We start from the raw sequence: 17,643 nt of genomic DNA on the forward strand, positions 1-17,643 counted from the left end.
AATTGTCGGGTTACGTAAAGAGTGACAAATGACACAAATTGTTCAATGAAGAATAGTCACAAACGCTCTCTTTTCATAGGAACTACAGCTTCAGTCAGCTTCAGCTGCCGAACATACGGGGTCGCGGAGCCTACTGGGTGTTGTAGTCCTAATGTCTCAGCTTCTCACTCGCTCCCTGCTTCAACACTATTCCTCAGCCATCACAAACATCTGTTGGAACAGATTCACCGTGATGTCGGAGGAGAACCACGCCTGTCGTTCTGGACGCAGAGGCCGGCAACTACCGACAGCAGGAATTAGGGCAATTAATGCCTCACATTCACCACCCCACTCTGAATAAATTCCTCCTCATCTCTGTTCTGAGGGAAGTTTGGAACAAGTGGTGTACCGCAGGGTCGGGTGCTGGGACATTGGTTATTTGTATATTTCTCAGTGTGAGTTTGTGAGGCCTCCGTCGGAGAGGGTCGACCATGGATGTTGCGTCCGAACTGTCCAGATATGCACCACAGAAGCCTCAGATAAATACTCCGGACATGGTTTGACCAGAGTGTTATAAATTACAATATAACCTCCTGGATTTTGAACTCAGCGCTTCACGAATAAAAGCCGGTATTCTATAAGCCTCCTTCACCACCTAATCGACCTGTTTCGCCACATCCAACGAGCTGTGGACTTGCATCCCAAGAACTGTCTCTCTGCAACACTGTTCGGCATCTCGCCGTTGGCAGTGAACAAAATTTCTACACCACATTACAGGCCTTTCGGCCCACAATGATGTGCTGACCATGTCACATACTCTAGAAACTGTCAAGAACTTCCCTACCGCATAGCCCTCTATTTTTCTAAGCTCCATGTACCTAACTAAGAGTCTCTTAAAAGGCCCTGTTCTATCCACCTCTGCCACCTTCGCAATGCATTCCATGCACCACCACTTTCTGTGTGAAACACTTACCCCTGACCTTCCCTCTGTACCTACTTCCAAGCACCTTAAAACTGTGCCCCCACGTGTTAGCCATTTCATCCCTGGGAAATAGCCTCTGGCAATCTACACGATCAGTGCCTTTTATCATTTTATACACGTGTATCAGGTCATCCCTCACCCTCCGGCGCTCCGGGGAGTAAAGGCCAAGTTCACTCTGCCTGTTTTCATAAGGCACGCTCTTCAATCCAGGCAACACCCTTGTAAATCTCCTCTGCACTCGCTGTATAGTATCCACATCCTTCCCGTAGTGAGGTAACCAGAATTGGACACAGTACTCCAGGTGTGGTCTAACTAAGGCGTTGTTTCTCTGTAACATCACCTCACAGCTCTTGAAATCAATCCCACAGTTGATGAAGCCCAGTACGCCATACGGCTTCTTAACAACACTCTCAACCGACGCAGCAGCTTCGAGTGTCCTGTGGACACAGACGCCACTATCTGGCTGATCTGGGTCATCGGACAGGGGTTATCGGACTTGAATTATGATTTGTTCAGTGTTGCCACCTCCCCTGAACCCCGACTCGCTGCCTGTCCCAACCCCGGGAGGGTGGGAGTTTATCTCAGTTACGAGTCCGGGACAGATTCATTTTACAACGCGGAGACTATGTCCCATCTCCACACCTTCACTGGGAATAAATTCACGAAAAAACGTTAAACTGTCTTCTGGATTTGCGATGAAAACAAGTGTCTAAGAATCTGCTCCAGTTCCGCTCCGGTTCTGTAAACAGGCTGGGTCTTGGGACCAATGTCAGGAGTAATGTCCCTGTAAATATAAATGTGCGGAGAGTGAAATAAACACGAGATGAGAATTATCGATCTATTAATGTTAACTCGCTCACCACGTCCATCAACAGAACAGAAACACGGCGGATTCGGTCCTGAGCTGCCCCGGGTCCTAAAGTCCACCCGCACTGAGTCAGTTTAACGGGGACAAGCCGGGGCGGTGCTGACTGGAAAAGGGAGGTCAAGTTGAATCTTGGAAAGACCGTAAGACATAAGAGCAGAATGTGGCCATTCCGCCCATCGATTCTGCTCCGCCATTCTATCATCGCAGATCCCGAGTCCCACTCAACCCCATACACCTGCCTTCTCGCCATGTCCTTTGATGGCCTGATCGATCAGGAAATGACCATCTTCCGCCATAAATATACCCACAGACAGCTTCCACCGCAGCCCGTGGCAGTGTATTCGACCGGTTCACTACTCTCTGGCTAAAAATATTCCTGCTAACCTCTGTTCAAAAACATCTCCCCTCAATGTTGAGGCTGTGCCGTCTACTCTGGATGCCCCATCATATGAAACACATGCACCCTGTCTCGTCCCTTCAACACTCGGTAGGTTTCGATGAGATCCTGCTTCCTTTCTGAGGTATGGGACCAAAAACATTGACAAAGCTCCAAGTACGGCCTAACCTGTGTATTATAAAGGATCAGGATTATATACTTAATTAAATATTCCATTCCTCTTCAAAAAAGCCAACAATGTATTTTCTTTCTTTAAGACTTAACCTGTGAAATACCTTTCTGGGTCTCTTGCACGAGTCCCCCCGCAGCTCTGATATTTGAATTTTCTCCCCATTTAAACACTAGTCTGCACTATTATTCCTTTGACCAAAATGTATTATCATACATTTCCCAACACCGCATTCAATCTGCCACTTTTTTAATCCTTCTGTTGTCTAAGTCCTGTTGCAATCACATTGTTTCCTCAGCACTACTTTCCCCTCCACCTATCATTGTATCATCCGCAAACTTTGCCACAAAGTCATCAATTCCATTATCTGAATCGTTGATACACAATGTGAAGAGTAGCGGTCCCAATACTGACCCTGAGGAACACTAGTCACTGGCAGCCAGCCTGAAAAGGCCCATTTTATTCCCACCTGATGCCTCCCGCCTGTCAGACATTCCTCTGTCCATGCCAGTATCTTTCCTGTAACAACATGGGATTTTATCTTTCTCGGCAACCTCATGTGTGGTACCTTATCAACGGCCTTCTGAAAATCGAAGTAAATGATATCAACTGCCTCTCATTTGTCCATCCTCCTTTTCACTTCCTCACTGACCTCTGACAGGTTTGTCAGGCACGATTTCCTTTTACAGAAACCATGCTGACATTGACTTGTTTTATCATCAGTCTCCAAGTACCTCGGAAACTCACCCTCGTTAAATGATTACAATACTTTCCCAACCACGCAACTCAGGCTGACTGGCCCAGAAATTCCTTTCTTTTGCCTTCCTCCCTTCGTAACGAGTGCAATTTTCTACTTTCAGATCCTACGGGACCATGCCAGAATCGAGTGATCCTTGAAAGACCGTGACCAATGCATCTGTATCTCTTCAACAGCTTTTCTCAGGACTCTGGGTTGTCGTCCATCTGTTCCAGGTGACTTGTCCACCTTCAGACCCTTGAGTTAGTCACACGCTTTTTCCTTTGTAATAGCAAAGGCACTCGCTCCTTCTGTGTCTGCCACAGTGAAGAATGATGCAAAGTATTCACTAAGTTTCTCTGCCATTTTTTGTTTCCCATTACTACCTCACCAGCATCATTTTCCAGTGCTCCAATATCAGCTCTCATCTCCCTTTCGCTCATTATGTAGCTACAATATAATATCCTGTTTTATATTATTGGCGAGTTTGCTCTCGTGTTTCTCCTTTACCATTCTTATGGCTTCTTAGTTGCCTTTTGTTGAACTTTAAAAGCATCCCGATGATCCAACATCCCACTCAATTTTGCTACTTACATGCCATTTCCTCAGCTTTTACACAGGCCTTTTGATTAATTTTTGGAAGTTCGACTCTAAAGTTTTATGAGATTTTTTTATTTAGATTTCTTGTGCAAGTTATACGCAAGTTTCTGAGATACAAGAAAGCACAAGGCAGTATTTATCAATTCTTATTATAATTAAGAATATTTGCAATGAGATAGGTGCCGGGGTGGGTAAATTACTATTTACAGATGATGGAGGTTTATGAATTTGAGATAGAAATGTCAATTTAACTGTATATAGGATGCCATTAGCAATTAATCAGTTGGCAAATAGATGGGACTTAAGCTTTCAGCGGCAAAAAAACACGTCAAATGTTTTATAAACAGGATTAATAGACCTGCGCTTGATTTGAAATCATCTGATCAAACTCTTGAAGACGTGTAAGTGGTGAGATTTCCAGACAGGTGGATGCACAATGAGCTGACAGGGAAGCACCGTATCAGTAAAATAATTGATAAATGTAAAGGAGCAATAAATATTCTCGGTGTCTCTGTGGATATTCTTCGGGTGCGACATGAAAATCTCTGCTGACCATTTACATTTGTTTCATTAGATCTTGTCTTGATTCTGTGGCTGATGGATCAGCTTCATCTCCAACTTTCAAATGTTTGGCTGTGAGACAAGATTCTGTTATGGTGCAGTAAAGTTGTCTGCTGTTTCAGGTTTACTGATTGATTTTTCGGAGGTTGAATTTAATGTTAATGTACTGGTTTAATTTGAAGGAGCAAAGAAATGATCATCCTGTTAGGGGTGTGTCGGAGGACTGTTGGGAACATCACAAGAAGAGTGTTATAGTTTAGGGTGCTTGGGTTCTTATTACGCTGGGAATGTGGGTTCGTTGAATTATGCAATATGTCCCACTGTGGCATTCCCGGCAACCCCAACTTGTTTTTGTAAATGCCTTTAATGATTTTGGGATACACGGTTTAATAAAGTCTCGGGACTTGTTACGCCTTGAAATCTGTTAGTTCATTGGTACATTAAGGAAATTTATTGTGATGTGTTAATACAGAAGGATCAAAATATAATTTAACTGGGGTTGTTAGTGTGGCTGTTATTGTGCCCACATTATAGGTAACGATAAAGAAACGACATTGACCGATTTCTGGAGAACAACATTCTCGATGCACTTTCAGATGAAGCACGTGACCCCATCGTGAACTTGGTCACATCCTCATCATGGAAGACAATCCAATTGATGTCATCCAAGCGGTCCTGCAGCATGAAGACCGATTGGTCGGACCAACAGTGGATGGATCATCTATGGCCGCTTCTTGTTTCAGTTTTTGCCTGTACATCGGCAGAAGCCGGATCAGAGAGTGATCTGATTGTTGAAGTGTGGTCGGAGGAGCACTTTGTAAGCGTTATGGAAAGGTCGAGTGTGCCAGCTCCCCGAGCGCTCACCTGGATGTGCTGACAACATTTCGGAGGGGCTTCAGTCAGCGATGCTGGATTAAAGTCAGGGCGACAATGAAGGCAGCCTCTGGGTGGGCAGTCTTCAGCGTGTTGAGGGTTTCGTACAGTTCCTTGAGAGCCAGGTCAGTATCAGCCTGGGGCAGAATGTACACTGCTGTGATGATAACACCATGAACTCCCTGGGCAGCCAGCAGGGTCTAAACAGCTGCTCCACATCTGGGCAACAAAGGATTGGAGCACATGCATATTCTGGGTGTTGCACCAAGCATTGTTGTTGACCATGAAGCATACCCCACCTCCTTTACTCTTCCCAGTGAGTGGTTTCCACCTGTCCACAGGGAACAGGGAGAACCCAAAGGGTTCGATGGCGTGGTCCGGTGTCTCCTCCGTCAACCAGGTCTCCGCAAAGCACAAAACATTACGTTCTTTTGTTTCCCGCTGGTGAGAGATTTCACTTATCAGTTCACACAGCTTGTTGTCCACGGACTGGGTTCTCATCATGCTGTGAATATGGGTTCGCTGGATTATGCAATATGTCCCACTGAAGCGTTCTTGGTAACCCACATTGTTTTTCTCAATCCCTTTAGTTGATTTTAGCATACACAATTTAATGAGGTCTCAGGATTCTGTTATGCTTGACAATCTTGATTCATCAGTATATTGTGGAAAATTATAATGATGTGTTAAACATTGCTGCAGAAGAATCAAAAGATAACTTAACCGGGATGACAGTGTGGCTGTTTTTTGTTCATGAATTACAAGTAACGATAAAGAAACGATTTACCAACCATTTATCAGTATATACAGTAGAATTTGTTTCCATCATTTTAGGCTTACGGTGGGTGGTGGAAACATGTTCATGTAAAGTTGTCATTTGTTCAGATGCCTGTTCGGTTTTGATGAGTCTTAAAACAGGTAGTTCTTGCAGTAGGACATATTTACTGTTGGAAACTCATCAAACATTATTTCATAAGCATTGTTTATTGGTTTATATTTCCACTTCTTATGGGTCCCTGCACACAGCGGATCAGTTACAAAAGCTGTTAAAATTTCAACTAGCACATCCAAAGCGAAGGGGTTGTTGGATTGATAATTAAATCAAGATTGATGGGATAAAGGGCATCAATGGAGACAACTTTACAGAATGTTGTATTTCCATGTGAACCCGCAAACCCGCTGATATCCCCTCAAGCACATTAGATTATCCCAGAGAAAGAATCATTTCAAACAGTTCACAGAATAGTTGCCTCCATCTTAAAACATTGAAAAAGCAAACTGCATTCATTTTTAAAGAATTTCTATCTGTTTGCATCTCTATGTGTTCCTTTGCGTCCTCGTATGTGTCTGTCTGTCTCTTTGTGTGTCTGTGTGTGTTTGTGTCAGAGACCAGGTCACAGACAGCGCTCGGTCTTTGTCGTGACGGCGTAGCTACTGAGAACACACGGCTATCCCGTCTACTCCACACTCCGTGCCCCCACCTATTCTGTAGCGCACAGAAAGGGAACAGACCGGCCTCTCCCGGAAACCACAAGCCTTCATCTCTGAGAGAACATTGCTGCTTTCCAAACTATGAAGAATTACACAACATCTATAATTCACTGTGCGTGTCAACCGTCATCAAAGTGCGGGATGTGGGGACGGGTGGGTGGCTGCGAAAAAGGCGACAGAAAAGGGGGAAGATTAGGGAGGAATGTGTGGAGGAAAGAGTTGGGCAGTGTGGATGAGAACGGATGAAGAGAGGAGGACAGGGGTAAGAGATTGAGGCTGTAGGTATTTAGTCCCCCTCTCTCTCTCTCTCTCTCTCTCTCTCTCTCTCTCTTTCTCTCCTCTCTCCTCCACACTCCCTAACCCGGCGTATTCTGTAGCACATAAAAAGGGAACAAACTGGCCTCTCCTGGAAACCACAAGCCTTCATCTTCCGAGAAAACATTGTCACTGTCCAAACAACGAAGAATTGTACAACATCAGACAATTCACTGTGTGAGTCAACCGTCATCACAGTACGGGTGGGGGATGTAGGGACGGGAGGGTGGCCCAGAAAACGAGCTGCAGTAAAGGAGGAATTGTGGTGAGGGTGAGAGGCAGGGGAAGCATTGAGTAGAAAGGGAGAAAGAGACAATAAGGGAGAGAAGAAGGGGATTGAGTGAGTGGGTAGAGTAGGGAGGAATGTGCGGAGAACAAGGGTGTGTAAGTGGGGAAGTGAACGGATGAAGAGAGGAGAGAGAGTGTGTGAAAGAGAGGGAAATAGGTGAGGCGAGAGGAGGAAGAGAAAGGATGAGGGAGTGGGAGACATGAGATGGAGAGAAAGCGACGGTGAGGGAACGGGGAAGCAGAGGTGGCAAGAGAGGGAAGGGGTGAAAATGGGGGCAGGAGAGTTTGAGGCAAAGAGGAGAAACGGGCAATTTTTTGGAAGCGGGGTGAATGGCAATGGGGGGGAGGGAGGGAGGGAGAGGGGGAGAGAGGGGGAGAGGGGGAGAGGGGGAGAGGGGGAGAGGGGGAGAGGGGGAGAGGGGGAGAGGGGGAGAGGGGGAGAGGGGGAGAGGGGGAGAGGGGGAGAGAGAGGGAGAGGGAGAGGGAGAGGGAGAGGGAGAGGGAGAGGGAGAGGGAGAGGGAGAGGGAGAGGGAGAGGGAGAGGGAGAGGGAGAGGGAGAGGGAGAGGGAGAGGGAGAGGGAGAGGGAGAGGGAGAGGGAGAGGGAGAGGGAGAGGGAGAGAGAGAGAGAGAGAGAGAGAGAGAGAGAGAGAGAGAGAGAGAGAGAGAGAGAGAGATCGCCACACTTTGACCATGGATATCCAGTATCAATTCACATCTGTCCCCAGCAGGAAATCCTGAAAGCTTCCCGACAACAGCCCCAACCAATTCCCCTTCATCGACACTTTATTTGGAGTCAGAGAGCACTATAACAAACAAACCCTTTTTCCCATTTAGTCCATACTGAATTGTTATTCTGCGGAGTCCCATAACCGCAGCTGGACCATTGCCCTCAATACCCCTCCCGTCCCTGTACTGATCCAAACTTTTCTACAATGAAATCCATAACCTCCACTGGCAGCTCTTCCCCGACCCTCACCACCCTCAGAGTGAAGGAAATCCCACTCAGATTCCTTATAATTATTTTACATTTCACCCTTAAACTGCGACCTCCAGTTCCCATCTCACCTAACCTCAGATGAAAAATCCTGCCTGCATTTTCCAACACTAAAGGGAATAAAGTCCTTAACTTTTTCTAAAGCTCGAGTCCTCAAGTCCCAGCAAACGTAAATTTCTCTGCACTCTCTCTATTTTGTTGATAATTTTCCTTTAGGCAGGTAACAAAAACTACACGCAATACTCCAGATTAGGCTTGACCAACGACTTATACAACTTCAACATAACATCCCATCTGCTGTACTCAATACTTTGATTTATGAAGTCCAATGTGCCAAAAGCACTCATTTTGACGCTGTCTACCTGTGACGCCACGTTCAAGTCATTATGAACCTGTGTTCACAGATCCCTCTGGTCTACCAACTCCTCAGGACCCGTGTCTTCATGCACCCCAAATCAGTGCACACCCCGAATTCAAACCTTTGAATATGAAACAATGTTGGATGAGTTTCCAGCAGTAAATCTGACCTGCTGCAAGAATGACCTTTTTAAGACTCTTGAAAACCGAAAGGGAATCTGAACAAATTACAACTTTGCAGCAAAAAAATTCCTCACCCACTGTAAGCGTGAAATGATGACAAGCGATTCTGTTGCACCTGATAAATAGCTGGTAGGTTATTTTTTATTGTTACCAATAATTCACGCAGAACACAGCAACATCAACAATCCCAGTTAAATTATATTTTGATCCTCTGGAAAATGGTTAAACTTTCTCAATAATTTCCTTAATATACACTGAACCAACAAATTCTCAGGCAGAACAGAATTGTTAGACTTCATTGAGTATCTTATAATCAAATAAAGGCATTGACAGAAACAAGGTGGGGTTACCGAGAACACAACTGTGGGACGATTTGCATAACCCAACAAACACATATTTCCAATGTGATAAGAACCCAGGCAACGAAAACTAAAAACACTCTTCTTGTGAAGTTCCCAACAGTCCTCCAGCACACCTTTAACAGCATGCTCATGTTTCCCCCTTACATTAATCCAATATGTTAAGATTAAATTCAAACTCCATAATTTCAATCAGTAAAGCCGAAACAGGGGACGACCTGACTGCACCACAACACAATCTCAAAGCCTGTGCTTGTATCACACACAAACATAATAAAGTTGAAGATGAAGCTGATCTATAAACCACAACCATAATCAAGAATAGAACCAATTAAACAAATGAGATTGGTCAACAAATACTTTCATGTAACACGATAGACTACCCACAGAGATAACTGAGAATATTTAATGTTTCTTTACATTTATCAATTATTTTCTGATCCGCTGCTTCCATGTCAGCTTATTATCCGTCCACATGCCTGGAAATCTTACCACTGACAACTTTTAAGGAGTTTGACCATATCAGTTCCTATCATTTCCAATCAAGTGCAGGTTCATTAATCCTGTCTGAAAAACACATAACTTGTCCCACACATACCTGACACAAAATGTTCAATTAAAACAACTCAAAGTTAGATAATAGCCCCTCCATCCTCATTTCCACAATTTCATAAAAATTCTTTCCTTCCATAAATACCATTTCCCTTTTGAATAGTAAAAATGCTGCTGTTACAACATCTATATTTAACTGGCTTTACTAATACCATCTTCCAAATATAAAAATGAATTCAATGTCATACTTGCCCACCCATACCTTTACAAGATGTACAAATAGAAACAATTAGATAAAAATTGTACAATAGCCCTCTCAATTGCACTTTCCAAACATTAATCAAAAGTCCATCCTTCAAGAAATATTTGCCATTTCAATATCAAAAATATTGCTATTACAACATGTTTATTTAACTGTACTTTCCTAATATGATCTTCCAAACCCAAACTGATTCCAATGTTATTTAAGGCAGAGATTGCTAGGTATCTGAGTAGCCAGGGTATCAAAGGTTATGGTGAGAAGGCGGGGGAGTGGGACGAAATGGGAGAATGGATCAGCTCATGATGAATTGGCAGAACAGAGTCGATGGGCTGAATGACTGACTTCTGCTCCTTTGTCTTATGGTCTTATTCTACCATTCCAAATTCCCCTCTGATAAAACATGAAGTTACCTCTTTTATCGAAAATATAATTCAAACACTCGATTACCATACATTCCACAAGTTTACATAAATGAGACTTTAATGATATTGGCCTACAAGAAGGAGGATCAGACGGGGAGATCCAGGTTTTAGAATGGGAACTACTACAACCATTTTCCATGAGAAAAGTAGATGGCCAAACCTCCAAATGTGATTCAGAAAGTTAAAATCAAGATTTTCTACAAGTTCATGATGCAGTCTATTTCCCATTCACAACACTATACTCTGCCCCTTTTCCTTATAAAACTGACATCACCCCTCTACCAACTAACCTGTCAAGCCAAACGACAATATAATCCTGCACAGAAATAAAACTTAAAATGTGCAGTTTCCTGAACAGATATAACATCGGAAGAATCTGACAAATCAGAAATAAACTGCTGAAAGTGTTGGCCATGTAAAATCAGGCTTCTTGCATTTCACTTCAATATTTCAATCCCATTACATATCTTCACAAGTAGACTGGGATGCAGAAACCCCCACAACTCAGAGCATCATTTACAGCTTCCCACAGAACACCAGTTACACCAAGATACCTTTCTGCAGCTTTCACAATAATTTTAATTCCCTCAGTCTGATGAGATGTCTGAGCAGTACAATTCACCGCATCCGTTATAAACATCACAAACTTCATTTTATCCAGCAGTGAAGTATCTTTGGTGAGAGAACTGTGATGCCGGCATATATCCACTGACGTGACAGTCTGTTCTCTGAGTGGGATCACTTTATCCAGTTTACCTGCTCTGCTTGCTGTACTTGTCCTTGAACAGGCCCTTCTGCTCACTGTGTTGTTCTGAACCAATTGTCACTTCATGCCTTACAAAACCAATCCTTTCTGACTACACAAGGAACACATCCCTCCATTCTCCTCACATCCACGTGGTATCTAATAGCCTCGTTTGCACCTGCCTCCACCACCACCCGATATTCACTCCAGACACCCACCACTATGAGAATGAAAAGCAAATCTCCTTTAAACATTCGGAGTCAGGTTTTTAACATCATTGCCTTTTCAATTTTTTTTTTCAACAGCAGCTATGCAGAGAAAAGAGACAAAATGCACTAAATTACAAAATACTTCAATAGTGAAAAAAGGTCCAATGAGGATGTGTTCCCCCTTTCTCCTGAAGTGCATGCCCTCTGGCATTGGACATTTCCTCTTTAGAGAAAAAATCCCGTCTCTCCACTCTGTCTGTGTCTCTCACATTCCTGTAAACGTCTGTCAGACCTCCCTCAGCCTCTGCCACACCGGAGAAAATTCCCCGAGATTGTCCGGTCTCACTTTATCCAGGCAGCATCCTGTTAAGCCTCTTCGGCTCACCATTCAAAACCTCCACATTATTCTTGCATTCGAATGCAATTCTCCAGATGTGGTTAAACAAGAGATTTATACAGCTGCAACATAACTGCCTGACAATGGAACCACTGTCTGGGAGTTATGAACTTGCATTCCAAGATCCCCCTGTAGACACAGTCCAATCTCGCCCCATGAATATAACAGCAACGAGATAATGCTGAGGCTTTATAAGACATGAGTCAGGCCACACTTGGAGAAGTGTCAACAGTGTTGGGCCCCACATCTCAGACAGGATGTGTTGTCATTGGAGAGAGTCCAGAGGAGGTTCAGAAGGATTATTTTGGGAATGAAGGGGTTAAAATATGAGGAGGACTTTGCAGCTTTGACCCTGTGCTCACTGGAACTCAGAAAAATGCGGGGAATCTCAATGAAATCTACCGAATGTTGAAAGGACTGGATAAGGTGGGAGAAGGTATTTCCTGTGGTGGGGCACAGCCACAAAGTTGAGGGGCCACCTTCTCAAACAGAGGTAAGCAGCTTATTTTTTTTATTAGCCAAGGTGTATTGGATCTGTGGAATTCTCTGCCACAGACTGCGGTGGAGGCCGAGTGTGTGGGTATATTCAAGGTGGAAGTTGATCGTTTCCTGATCAGCCAGGGTATCAAAGGATATGGCGGGAGGTCAGATATCTGGAATTGAGTGCGATCTGGGATCAGCCATGATGGAAAGGTGGCTGACTCAATGGGCTGAATGGCCTAATTCTGTTCCTATGCCTTATGGACTTATAAACAGAAGCCCCCTCAATCATGATGAATCTCCTCTGCACTCTTCCAGCACAAAACATCCTTTGTACAGAATGCTAAGCGAAACTGAATGCAACGTTTCAAGAACGTTATCATGTCAGGCAGCATCTGTTGAGGGGATTAGAGTCGATGGTTGGGACAGAACCCGTCACTTACGGCACTAACACAGGCCTTTCGGCCCAATCTTTTCATGCTGTCCTCCTGCCCATTTAAACTAATCCCTCTGCCTGTCTTTGACACAGAACACAGAAATCTACAGCACATTACAGGCTCTTCAGCCCACAATGTTGTACCGACCATGTAACCTACTCTAGAGACTGCCTCGGATTTCCCGATCATATAGCCCTCTGTGTTTCTAACCTCCATGACGCTATCTAAGAGTCTATTAAAATATCCTGTTGTATCCACCTCCACCATCGCTGCCGGCAGTGCATTCCACGCACCCAGCACTCTCTGTGTGAGAAACTTACCCCTGACATTCCCTCAGTACCGACTTCTAAGCAGCTAAAACTACGTCCCCACGTGTTAGGCACTTCAAGCCTTGAAAAATGCCTCTGGCTATCCACATGGTCAAAGCCTCTCACCATCTTATACACCTCTATCAGGTCACCTCTCATCCTCCGTCGCTCCAAGAAGGAAAGGCCAAGTTCACTCAATCTATTCTCATAAGGCATGCTCTCCAATCCAAGAGCAACATCCTTGTAAATCTACTCTACACTCTCTGTAGTATCCACATTCTTCCTGTAGTGAGGCCACCAGAACTGAACACAGGACTCCCAAGTGGGGTCCAACTAAGCCCACAGCCCTGCCGTGTTGGGGTACAATTACTTTTGTACAGGTTAGGAGAAATATAGCTTCAACATCACCTCACAGCTCTTGAACTCAATCCCACGGTTGATGAAGCCCATCACACCAGACACCTTCCTAACAACACTGCCAACCTCCACAGCAGCTTTGAGTGTCGAATGGACATGGACCCCAAGATCTCTCTACCGTCCACAATGCCAAGAGTCTTACCATTAATATTATATTCTGTGTTCAAATTTGACCTGCAGAAATGAACCTCTTCATCTGTGTTGAACTCCATCTGCGCTTCCCAGTTCTGCATCCGAGGCAAGGAAATAGATTGCTGAGCCTCTGGCGAAGATCATTATGTCCCCATTGTCCACGGGAATTGTACCGGAGTATTGGAGGGAGGCGAATGTTGTCCCCTTGTTCAAAAAGGGTAGTAGGGATAGTCCAGATAATTATAGACCATTGAGCCTTACATCTGTGGTGGGAAAGCTGTTGGAAAAGATTCAGAAAGATAGGATTTATTGGCATTTAAAGAATCATGGTCTGATCAGTGACAGTCAGCACGGCTTTCTGAAGGACAGATCGTGTCTAGAAAGCCTGATGGAGTTCTTTTAAGAGGTGACCAGGCATATAGATGAGGGTAGTGCAGTGGATGTGATCTACATGGATTTTAGTAATGCATTTGATTAAGTTACACGCGGTGGGCTTATTCATAAAGTCAGAAGGCTTGGGAACCAGGGATGTTTGACCAGGTGGATTCAGAATTGGCTTGCCTGCAGAAAGCAGAGTGTTCTGGTGGAGGGAGTACATTTGGATTGGAGGGTTGTGACTAGTGGTATCCCACAAGGGTCAGTTCTGGGACCCCTACTTTTTGTGATTTTTATTAACGACCTGGACGTGGGGGTAGAAGAATGGGTTGGCAAGTTTGCATAAGACACAAAGATTGGTGGTGTTGTGGATAATGAAGAGGATTGTCAAAGATTGCAGAGAGACATTGAAAGGATGCAGGAGTGGGCTGAGAATTGGCAGATGGAGTTCAACCCAAAGAAGTGTGAGGTGGTACACTTTGGAAGGACAAACTCCAAGGCAGAGTACAAAGTAAATGGCAGGATACTTCGCAGTGCAGCGGAGCAGAGGGATCTGGGGCTACATGTACACAGATCCCTGAAAGTTGCCTCACAGGTAGACAAAGTAGTTACGAAAGCTTATGCGGTGTCAGCTTTCATAACTCGAGGGATAGAGTTTAAGAGTCGCGATGTAATGATGCAGCTCTATAAAACTCTGGTTGGGCCACAGGGAGTACTCTGTCCAGTTCCGGTCATCTCACTATAAGAAGAATGTGGAAGCACTGGAAAGGGTACAGAGCAGATTTACCAGAATGCTGCTTGGTTTAGAGAGTATGGATTATGATCAGAGATCAAGGGAGCTAAGGCTTTACTCTCTGGAGAGAAGGAGGATGAGAGGAGATAGCGGTATAGTTGATATTAAGGGGAATAGATAGAGTGGACAGGCAGCGCCTCTTCCCCAGGGCACCACTGCTCAATACAAGAGGACATGGCTTTAAGGTAAGGGGAGGGAAGTTCAAGGGGGATATTAGAGGAAGATTTTATACTCAGAGAGTGGTTGGTGCGTGGAATGCACTGCCCGAGTAAGTGGTGGAGGCAGATACACTAGTGAAGACTACTAGACAGATGTATGGAGGAATTTAAGCTAAGGGAGGCAGCGTTTAAGGGTCAGCACAACATTGTGGGCCGAAGGGCCTGTACCGTGCTGTATTGTTCTGTTTTCTCTCCATTTCTCGCTGGAATCTTTCTTTTACTTTATTTTTTCACTGAAGGCACGACACAGTACAGAAAACTTAATGCATTACATGTTCCTCCATTTTGCTTTTACACCTTACCCCGAAACAACAACACAACGTCATCAGTGGGGCCTTCCGGGAGTTGTAGTCATTGGTCCTCGTTCGCTCCCTGTCAAAGCATGTTTCGTCAGCCACCACAGACGTCACCGAAACAGACCCACCGAGGCGCGAAGGGGAATCACACCCGTCCTTGTGGGCGCCGAGGCCGGCGACACCGACAGAAGCGACTCGCTGATCTCCGCCATGGCGATGGAGCGGAAGAGGAGGGGCTGATCATGGGCCGATTTCCTCCAGCCTATCGCAGCTCAAATTTAATACTAACCCCTGCTGTCATTGGCTGTAGTGCCCGTCGCTCAAGTGGGAACTCAGAGGGTGATTAGTTTATTTGAACGTCAGTCAGCCTTCCTGTCTTTCTGAGTTTGGATTTGGATTAATAATGGGACAGGAAGCAAATTGGGAGAAATGTGAGTTTTTGTGTGATGGTGCATCAGTCTCCGAGTTATATTATTACCAATAAAAGGGCAAAGGCCGTGGTGAGGAAGTAGGTGATTTATTGGAGGTTATATGAAGGGATATCAAACTTGAAATTGTTTGGGATATGATTTAGAAAATGGGATTTGTGGGGATCATAATATTCCAGTGTTGATTAATGAGGGCAAAATGATTGTTACTGAAACAGGGAAGGTTGTGTTACTGGCTGGGTCATTTGCTGAGATTCATAATCAGGATAATTTAAGTGAAGAAGTTAAACAATGTAGGGATATGTTTTTCAGTGAATACCCTGATGTGCTGGAAGTCAGCTGCAGCAATGATAGTATCACGGATGGAGAGATTTCTTTGTATGAATTTAAGAAGTATATTAATAATGCAGGTCAGGTGTCTCCAGGAAAGAGTGATATTTGAAATTGTAATTGTATATAATTCGCATTTGTAAAATATTAAATATTTGAATTGTGCATCCACTTTCCTCATGGAAAATGGAAATAGTAGTGCCTATTCTAAAACCTGGCAGATCCCCATTTGATCCTTCTAGTTAAGGGCCTATATTGTGAATGTCTCATTTATGTAACCTTATGGAATGTATAGTAATCAAGCGCTTGAGTTATATTTTGGAAAGAGTGGTGATAAAGTGTTTTATTAGAGTGGATTTTGGAAGTATGACATGACATTAGATTCAGTTTTAGGTTTGGAAGATGATATTCGGAAAGCACAATTAAATAAAGATGTTGTAATAGCAGTATTTCTTGAGACTGAAAAGGGAAATGATATGGAAGAAAGGACTTTTGATTAAATTAGGAGTAAGGGGGACATTGTATAATTTTTCTGAGTTTTTTTTTGTATGGACTGTCCAAGTAACGGTCGGCATGTTTGTGTCTATGAGATAGAGAATGGAATCCCACAAGGCAGTATTTGTAGCCCTTCATTATTTAATATTATGATTAATGATATTTTCTCTGAGATGGGAAAATGGGATTCCCTGGGTAAATCACAATATACAGATGACTTAGCTTTATGGATTTGAGGTATTAACTGCAATTTACAATTAATAGCTCAAACAGTGGGCAGATTGATGAGGATTGTAAGCTTTCAGTCATTAAAACACATTACGTGGTTTACAAACAGCATTAATAGACTTGCAGTTGATTTTAAATTATATGATTAATATCTTGAGGAAGTGTCAGTGGTAAGATTTCTCAGTATGTGGATGGATAATAAGCTGACGGGGAAGCACCTATCAGTAAAATAATTGATAAATGTAAAGGAGCTTTAAATCCCCTCAGACATCTATGTGGGTATTCTTGGGTGCAACATGAAAATCTTTGTTGACCAATTTTATTTGTTTAATTAGATCTGTTCTTGATTATGTCTGTGTGGCTTGTGGATCACCTTCATCTTCAAATTAAAAGTGTTTGTATGTGATACAATTACAGACTTTTAGATTGTGTTCTGGTGCGGTAATGTTGTCTCCTGCTTTGGCTTTACTGATTGCAATGGGACAATTGCCCTCAAAGGTTCAAGTTGATGTCAACATACTGGATTAATTTGCGGGTCAAGGAAATGATCATCCTGTTAAAGGTGCGCTGGAGGATGGTTGGGGACATCACTAGAGGAGTGTTTTTTGTTTTGGGTGGCTGGATTCTTACCACGCTGCGAATATGGGTGTATTTGATGATCCAGTATGTCCCACTGTAGCGTCCTCTAACCCCACATTGTTTTTTCCAATGACTTCAGTTGATTTTAGTTTTTACACGATTGGATTCGGTTCTGCCTGAGAGTCTGTTGGTCATCAGTATATTAATGAAAGTTATTATCATACAGTAACCATTTTTACAGATGAATCAAAAGATAATTTAATTGGGGATGTTGGTGTGGCTGTTTTTGTGTGCCTGAATTGCAGGTAATGATAAAGAAATGACTTATAGCCATTTATCAGCATAGAAGGCTGAATTCTTTGCCAACAGTTTAGGCTTACAGTGGA

The 17,643-nt window shown here is 43.7% G+C and overlaps 1 long non-coding RNA gene across 2 annotated transcripts; it reads right to left on the reverse strand.

Moving 5' to 3' along the window:
• Positions 1-1,142: 1,142 nt before the first annotated feature.
• LOC132385980 (uncharacterized) lies at positions 1,143-15,656 on the reverse strand. Of its 2 annotated transcripts, none has more exons than XR_009509370.1 (3): positions 15,204-15,656; positions 13,526-13,792; positions 1,143-1,745 (listed from the first exon to the last, which is right to left on the reverse strand). It is a non-coding gene; the product is annotated as an uncharacterized LOC132385980 (long non-coding RNA). The 2 variants fall into 2 exon arrangements; XR_009509371.1 differs by having other exon boundaries at positions 15,349-15,368.
• Between the last annotated feature and the right edge of the window lie 1,987 nt (positions 15,657-17,643).

This window comes from Hypanus sabinus, assembly GCF_030144855.1.
Source record: "Hypanus sabinus isolate sHypSab1 chromosome X2 unlocalized genomic scaffold, sHypSab1.hap1 SUPER_X2_unloc_8, whole genome shotgun sequence".
Classification (NCBI taxonomy): domain Eukaryota; kingdom Metazoa; phylum Chordata; class Chondrichthyes; order Myliobatiformes; family Dasyatidae; genus Hypanus; species Hypanus sabinus.